The sequence below is a fragment of the Somniosus microcephalus genome, chromosome 4 (assembly GCF_052327205.1).
Source record: "Somniosus microcephalus isolate GS21.2 chromosome 4, FLI_Smic_1.0, whole genome shotgun sequence".
Lineage (NCBI taxonomy): Eukaryota > Metazoa > Chordata > Chondrichthyes > Squaliformes > Somniosidae > Somniosus > Somniosus microcephalus.
In genome coordinates this window covers 187674864-187683387 of record NC_140990.1, presented here as the reverse complement: position 1 = coordinate 187683387, position 8524 = coordinate 187674864, and positions in this window count along the sequence as shown.

Below are 8524 nucleotides of genomic sequence, written 5' to 3'. Positions count from 1 at the left end.
GGCATGAGTGGCCTGCGACAGACATGAGAATATGCAATGTTAAGCAAGGCGCAGGATGATTTATCTGTTTGGCAGTGCAGCATGCAGCTGGTGCAGCTTCGTGAATAACCAGCATTCCTTTTGTTTTAACTAAAATGCCATGGTGACGCCCTATGCTACATCTGAACTCGAAGGGGTAAGGCTGTGGTGAGTCCCAAGCCCTGGTTTATGGTGACTAAGTCAAATCTAATTTTAATTACAAGTTTATTCCAAGACCAGTGTTTTGAGGATTGTTTCAATGATTCCCATGAAATCTGGAAATGGATGGCCTTGGCGGTGGTGAAGGCGAAGTGTGCAATGGAGGCTCACCCTGGAACCCCAAGGGATCTCCTGTTACAAATCCCACAAGCCACATGTCTGTCCTCCTCTTGATTTGTGAACAAATATATTTTAAAATATAATTCTAAAGCCTTTTTATAAAAGCAGTTGAATAACTAGAACAGCTCTTTTTCCAAACTCCACAGAATGTGCTGGATGTTGGTTTTCTCTGTCCTGTGTCTTGGATCCAGTTAAAATCATCAGCTGTCGGTACCCAAAGATACCCCTTCAGTCCCTTTGTCGGACTCTTCATTTTCATTTGGGGAATGGCTTGTCAGGTCATAGTTTGCAAATGTATTTCCTTTGCCCTTTAGCCAAGCTAGTGTGAGTGAATGGAAGGAGTGACTAATTCTGAGTGATGCTGGTAACTGCCACCTTACTCGGGAACAGACTGAACAGTAGGATTAAAGGAATGAGGAATGGCCTCCTGTATAAAGAACCTTTGTGTCTTGTATCATTGTCCATCCCTTGTAAAGTTATCAGAAAATCCCATTATAACATTAAAAATAAAGATTAGCATTTATACAGCATCCCAAATACTTTACAACCCATGAAGTACTTTTGTAGTGTAGTCACGCCTCAGCCAATTTGTGCACTGCAAGGTCCTACAAACATCAACAAGATAGAGTCATAGGCCTAGAAATTCACTGGCCTTAGCGCCGATTTTGAGGCGCTAGAGGGCCTAGCGCCGAAGTTATGGCCAGTTTAGAAATTGACAGGGGCCCTAAATCGGCGTTAGGCCGGTAGCGCTGCGCCGGCACCGATGACGTCATCGGTGTGCGCAGCGTCCCGGTTGCCATGGTAACCCGCCCGAACTCGGAAATTGAGTTGCGGCCGCCTCGCCCGTGGCAGCCGCAAGCAACGTTCTGGCAGAGGTGCCTTACAGAACATTGCGCCGGCGCATTAAAGGCCCCGCGGCGGCCGGCCGCTTTCCCCGCCGGCCGCCTGGCCGCAGCTCCCTCCCCGGACTTCCCCCCCCCCCCCCCCGGAACAGAAGCAAGCCCGGCACTTGTCCGAGGTGCCGGGCTCATTTTTAAAAAGATTATCGCGGGCCGCGGCCGGGTGCAGGCAGCTCCTCCTTAACGGAAGGAGGAGGCCTGCACTTCCCGAGCCTGCCACACCGCAGCGGGCGCCGCAGCGCCGGAATAGCGCCGCAATGCGGCGCGTGGCGCCAGTTTTGAGGCGCTGAGACCCCTCAGTAGCGCCGGCAGCCGTTTGGGCGCGGCGCTACTGAATTTTTGGCGCGCGCAGGGGGACTTAGCGCTGGCACTAACTTCCGGCGCTAAAGCCCTCGCTGCGCCAAAACCGAATTTCTAGGCCATAGAGTCAGTGGCCTAGAAATTGAGTTTTGGCTTAGCCAGGGCTTTAGCGCCGGAAGTTAGTGCCGGCGCTAAGTCCCCCTGCGCGCGCCAAAAATTCAGCAGGGCCGTGCCCAAACGGCTGCCGGCACTACTGAAGGGTCTTTGCGGCGGTAAATCGGCGCTAACTGCCGTTTCGCGCCGCAATTCCGGCGCTGCAGCACCCGATGCGGTGCGGCAGGCCTCCTCCTTCCCTTAAGGAGGAGCTGCCTGCACCCGGCCGCGGCCCGCGAAAATCTTTTTAAAAATGAGCCCGGCACCTCGGACAAGTGCCGGGCTTGCTTCTGTTCCGGGGGGGGGGGGGGGAAGTCCGGGGAGGGAGCTGCGGCCAGGCGGCCGGCGGGAAAGCGGCCGGCCGCCGCGGGGCCTTTAATGCGCCGGCGCAAAGACTTGTAAGACTCTGTTGCCAGAGTCTTAGTTGCGGCTGCCACGGGCGAGGCGGCCGCAACTGAATTTCGGCGCTGGGGCCCGTCGGCATGGCAACCGGGACGCTGCGCACACCGATGACGTCATCGGTGCCGGCGCAGCGCTACCGGTCTACCGCGGCGGAAGGGCCCCAGGCAATTTCGGCGCCGGCGCCAATTGCAGCGCTAGGCCCTCTAGCGCCGCAAAATCGGCGCTAAGGGCACTCAATTTCTAGGCCCTAGAAATTCACTAGCCTTAGCGCCGCTTTTGAGGCGCTAGAGGGACTAGCGCCAGAGTTATGGCCAGTTGAAAAATTCCCTGGGGCCCTAAAGCGGCGTTGCACCGGTAGCGCTGCGCCGGCACCGATGACGTCATCGGTGTGCGCAGCGTCCCAGTTGCCATGCCGACGGGCCCCAGCGCCGAAATTCAGTTGCGGCCGCCTCGCCCGTGGCAGCCGCAACTAAGACTCTGGCAACAGAGTCCAACATGTGTTTGCGCCGGCGCATTAAAGGCCCCGTGGCGGCCGGCCGCTTTCCCGCCGGCCGCCTGCCCGCAGCTCCCTCCCCGGACTTCTCCCCCCCCCCCCCGGAACAGATGCAAGCCCGGCACTTGTCCGAGGTGCCGGGCTCATTTTTAAACAGATTTGCGCGGGCCGCGGCCGGTTGCAGGCAGCTCCTCCTTAACGGAAGGAGGAGGCCTGCACTTGCCCAGCCTGCCGCACCGCATCGGGTGCCGCAGCGCCGGAATTGCGGCGCTAAACGGCAGTTAGCGCCCTTTTCCAGGCGCTAAGACCCTTCAGTAGCGCCGGCAGCCGTTTGGGCGCGGCGCTACTGAATTTTTGGCGCGCGCAGGTGGACTTAGCGCCGGCACTAACTTCCGGCGCTAAAGCCCTGGCTAAGCCAAAACCCAATTTCTAGGCCATAGAGTTTTACAGCACAGAAAGAGGCCCTTCGGCCCATCATGTCTGCGCCGCCCATCCATCCCTGTCCAGTCTAATCCCATTTTCCAGCATTTGGTCCATAGCCTTGTATGCAATAGCATTTCAAGTGCTCATCCAAATGCTTCTTGGATGTTGTGAGGGTTCCTGCCTCTACCACCCTTTCAGGCATTGAGTTCCACATTCCAACCACCCTCTGGGTGAAAAAGTTCCTCCTCAAATCCCCTCTAAATCTCCTGCCCCTTACCCTGAATCTATGCCCCCTTGTTATTGACCCCCCTACTAAGGGGAAAAGTTCCTCTTTGTCTACCCTATCTATGCCCCTCATCATTTTGTACACCTCAATCAGGTCCCCCCTCAGCCTTCTTTGCTCCAAGGAAAACAACCCCAGCCTGTTTAGTCTTTCTTCATAGCTGAGGCGCTCCATCCCAGGTAACATCCTGGTGTATCTTCTCTGCACCCTCTCCAAAGCAATCACATCCTTCCTATAGTGAGGCGACCAGAACTGCAGACAGTACTCCAGCTGTGGCCTCACCAGCGTTTTGTACAGCTCCATCATAACCTCCCTGCTCTTATATTCTATGCCTCGGCTAATGAAGGCAAGTATCCCATATGCCTTTTTAACCACCTTATCTACTTGTTCTGCTGCCTTCAGAGATCTATGTACATGTACACCGAGGTCCCTCTGACCCTCTGTACTTCCTAGAGTCCTACCACTCATTGTGTATTCCCTTGCCTTATTTGTCCGTCCAAAATGCATCACCTCGCACTTTTCAGGGTTAAATTACATTTGCCACTTTTCCGCCCATCTGACCAACCCGTCTATATCGTCCTGTAGCCTGAGGCTTTCCTCCTTGCAATTTACCACCCCACCAATTTTCGTGTCATCTGCAAACTTACTGATCATCCCTTTTACATTCTCATCCAAATCATTTATGTAGATCACAAACAACAAGGGACTCAGCACCGATCCCTGAGGTACCCCACTGGACACAGGCTTCCAGTCACAAAAGCAACCTTCGACCATCACCCTCTGCCTCCTGCCACTCAGCCAGTTTAGGATCCAATGCGCCAAGGCACCCTGGATCCCATGGGCTCTTACCTTCTTGACCAGTCTCCTATGCGGGACTTTGTCAAAAGCTTTACTGAAGTCCATGTAAACCACATCCACAGCATTTCCCTCATCCACCTCCCTAGTCACTCCCTCGAAAAATTCAATCAGATTTGTCAGACATGATTTACCCTTGACAAAGCCATGCTGACTATCCCCGATTAATCCTTGCCTCTCCAAGTGGAGACTAATTTTGTCCCTCAGAATTTTTTCCAATAATTTCCCTACCACAGATGTTAGGCTCACTGGCCTGTAATTCCCTGGTTTATCCCTGCTACCCTTCTTGTATAATGGTACTACATTAGCTGTTCTCCAGTCCTCTGGTACATCCCCTGTGGCCAGAGAGGTTCTGAAAATTTGTGTCAGAGCCCCTGCAATCTCCTCCTTTGCCTCCCACAGCAGCCTGGGATACATCTCGTCCGGGCCTGGGGATTTATCCACTTTTTGGCCTGCTAAAACCGCTAGCACCTCCTCCCTCTCGATGCTAATATGTTCAAGTATGTCACAATCCCCTTGCCCGATTTCTATGTCTGCATCGTCTTTCTCCATAGTGAACACAGATGCAAAAAATTCATTTAAAACCCCGCCTACATCATCTGGTTCTACACACAGATTGCCACTTTGGTCCCGAATGGGCCCTACCCTTTCCCTGGTTATCCTTTTGCCCTTAATATACTTATAAAACATCTTAGGATTTTCCTTTATTTTGTTCGCCAGTGTTATTTCATGGCCCCTCCTCGCCCTCCTAATTTCTTTTTTAAGTATGCCCCTGCACTTTTTATACTCCTCTAGGGCTTCTTCCGTCTTTAGTCTTTTGTAACTGCCAAAAGCCCCCCTTTTATTTCTAATGCATTTTTGTATCTCCCTTGTCATCCAAGGTTCCCTTTGCTTGTTGGTCCCACCCTTGACCTTTACAGGAACATGTTGGCGCTGTACTCTCTCTATTTCCCTTCTGAAAGTCTCCCACTGTTTTGATGTGGATTTTCCTATAAGTAGCTGCTCCCAGTCCACTTTGGCCAGATCCTGCCTTATCATATTAAAATCGGCCTTCCCCCAATTTAGAACCCTTATTTCCGGGCCGTCTTTGTCTTTTTCCATGACCACCTTAAATTTTACCGAATTATGGTCACTGTCGCCAAAATGCTCTCCTACTGATACTTCCACCACTTGCCCGGCTACATTCCCCAGAATTAGGTCCAGTACCGCCCCCTCTCTTGTAGGACTTTCTACATGTTGGCTCAAAAAGCTCTCCTGGATGCACTTTAAGAATTCTGCACCCTCTAAGCCTTTCACACTCTGACTATCCCAATTTATATTGGGGAAGTTGAAATCCCCCACTATTATTACCCTATTATTTTCACACTTCTCTGAGATTTGCCTACATATCTGTTCCTCTATCTCCCCCTGACCAGATAATCTGCTCTTTTTTAGTGATGTTGTTTGAGGGATATATATTGGCCAGGACACTGGGGAGAACTCGCCTGCTCTTCATAGAATACTGTCATGGGATCTTATGTGTCAACCTGAGAGGGCAGACAGGGCCTAAGTTTAACATCTCATCTGAAAGACGGTAACTCCAACAGTGCAGCACTCCCTCAATACTGCACTGGAGTGCCAACCTAGATTTTGTGCTCAAGTCTCTGGAGTGGGGCTTGAACCCCCTGACCTAATGACTCAGAGACAAGAGTGCTACCCATTGATCCACCGCTGACACCTTAGTTAAACACAATTGATACAAACCTGAAATTACGTTACCACTAAATGCATCTGCAGGTTGCACATGAATGTGCCGTGACACATCATGGGAGAATACTGTGTATTTGGAGCTTGGGTTGAAAGAGAGGAAAGTTCAAAAGTTCATCAGTAAAAATGAAGAGAGGTAAGAAAGGTCAAAGAGAGGGAGGTTGGAGGCCAGAGGTAAGAGAAGGCTGACAAACTTTTGAATGCTGTCCAAGAATTTGAGAGAGATGATTGAACGGCATTCTCAGATATGGGAGCATTCTGAGGGGAGGGTGAGAATGGGTCAGCAGTGAGCAGGAAGATTTTAGTGGGGCATGAAGGAGTACTCCTGCAGTTGAAAGTTCAGTCCAAACCCCCCCCACCCCCCCCCCCCCACTCCTCCCCACACCCCCTCGACCCCCCACCTCCACCCCTTACACCCCCTGCACTCCTGTGTCTTTGAAGAATTGAAAGATATAGGACTTTTGCTATCACATTCAAGAGCATCAACATGTAGGGATTCAGGCACTGCACAGCAAGAGGAATGAAGATGCAGTGAGTTGGATAGATAGTTGCTGAATGTTGAGTGGAAACCTGAGGACGAGTGGATATTGAAGGGTAAAATTTACCAAACGTGAGGCCAAAAGTGACCCTGGGATTCACCACTTCCGACCTTTGTTCAACCTGAGCAATATCCATTTATCTGAACCCCTTGTTTCTTGTCTGTCAACCAGCCTTCTGTCCATGCTGCTACGTTTCCTCTTGTGACAGACACAATGATATGGTTGACTGATGAATGGAAGGGGTCATTGATGTAGAGAAGGAACAGAGTGAGGCGGGGGGGGGTGGGGGGGCAGAGAGAGCAGAGCCCTGGAGCTCCCCAGAGCTGATGGGAAAAGAGTCAAGAGGATGAACAACAAATAGAAATCAGATGGAGCAATCTGAGAGGAAACTAGATAGCTGATGGCGATCACTGTTCAAAAATGTACACCACTTTACTGTTAATATCTGGAATGTACAGAGCAGGGGAAAAAAAGTCCTGTAAATGTCAGAAGTACTACAACTGGCACATAAATAATATAACATGTAAGAACGAACCCACCACCTTAAAGTTTTAGTTAAAGAGAACAGCGCAAACTGTGAGCTTTGATGCATGTACTTATAGCCAATAATTGGAATCAGGTTTCAGTGGAAATCCTCCAGCTGCACTTTGTTATACCATCGAATGTATTAAAAAAAAGTGCTTGATTTTCCGACAAAATGGCAACAGCAGCAGAAGCTATTTTAACTCCTCTGAGTTACTTGCAAGTCTAATATGAGTAATAAGTGTGGCAAATGCTTTGAGGATTAACTCTCAATATTAATGCCGTAATTTGAATAAAAGGCCACCCATTTGCATTAATCATGTTAAATCATGAAGCTAGAACAAAGAAGAGTGTGTAAAAAAGACCAAGGGAAGAGCTGGCAAAAGTGCAACCAGCTAATGTCAAATTCACTAGCTATTACATGAATTATTTGGCAAATGGGTATTGGAAGTGTAGGAGCACTGGTGCATGACTGGCACGAGGGCTAATTTTGAACTCACCCACTCGGTGTCCAACTCTTGTGATCAGATCGGCTGCTCGTTTTACACACCATCCGATTTAAGCACCACCCCTTTTACACACCGCCCCTTTACACACTGCCCCTTTACACACTGCCCCTTTACACACCGCCCCTTTTACACACCGCCCCTTTTAACACTGCCCCTTTTACACACCGTCCGATTTACACACCGCCCCATATACACACCGCCCCTTTTACACACCGCCGCTTTTACACACCGTCCGATTTACACAGCGCCCCTTTACACACCGCCCCTTTCACACACCGCCCCTTTTACACACCGCCCCTTTTACACACCGTCCGATTTACACAATGCCCCTTTTACACACCTCCCCTTTTACACGCTGCCCCTTTTACACACCTCCCCTTTTACACACCATCTGATTTACACACCTCCCCTTTTACACGCTGCCCCTTTTACACACCTCCCCTTTTACACGCCGTCTGATTTACACACCGCCCCTTTTACACACCGCCCCGTTTACACACCTCCCCTTTTACACACCGTCTGATTTACACACCGCCCCTTTTACACACCGACCCCTTTTACACACTGCCCCTTTTACCACTGCCCCTTTTACACACTGTCCGATTTACACACTACCCCTTTTACACACCTCCCCTTTTACACTGTCCGATTTACACACTGCCCCTTTTACACACCGCCCCTTTTCACACCACCCCTTTTACAAACCGTCCGATTTGCACACCGCCCATTTTACACACCGCCCCTTTTACATGCTGCCCCTTTTCCACACTGCCCCTTTTACACACCGCCCCTTTTACACACCGCCCCTTTTACATGCTGCCCCTTTTCCACACTGCCCCTTTTACACACCGCCCCCTTTTACACACTGCCCCTTTTAAACACCGCCCCCTTTTACACACTGCCCCTTTTAAACACCGACCCCTTTTACACACTACCCCTTTTACACACCGCCCCCTTTTACACACTGCCCCTTTTACATACCGCTCCCTTTAACACACTGCCCCTTTTACACACCGCCCCATTTTACACACCACCCCTTTTAC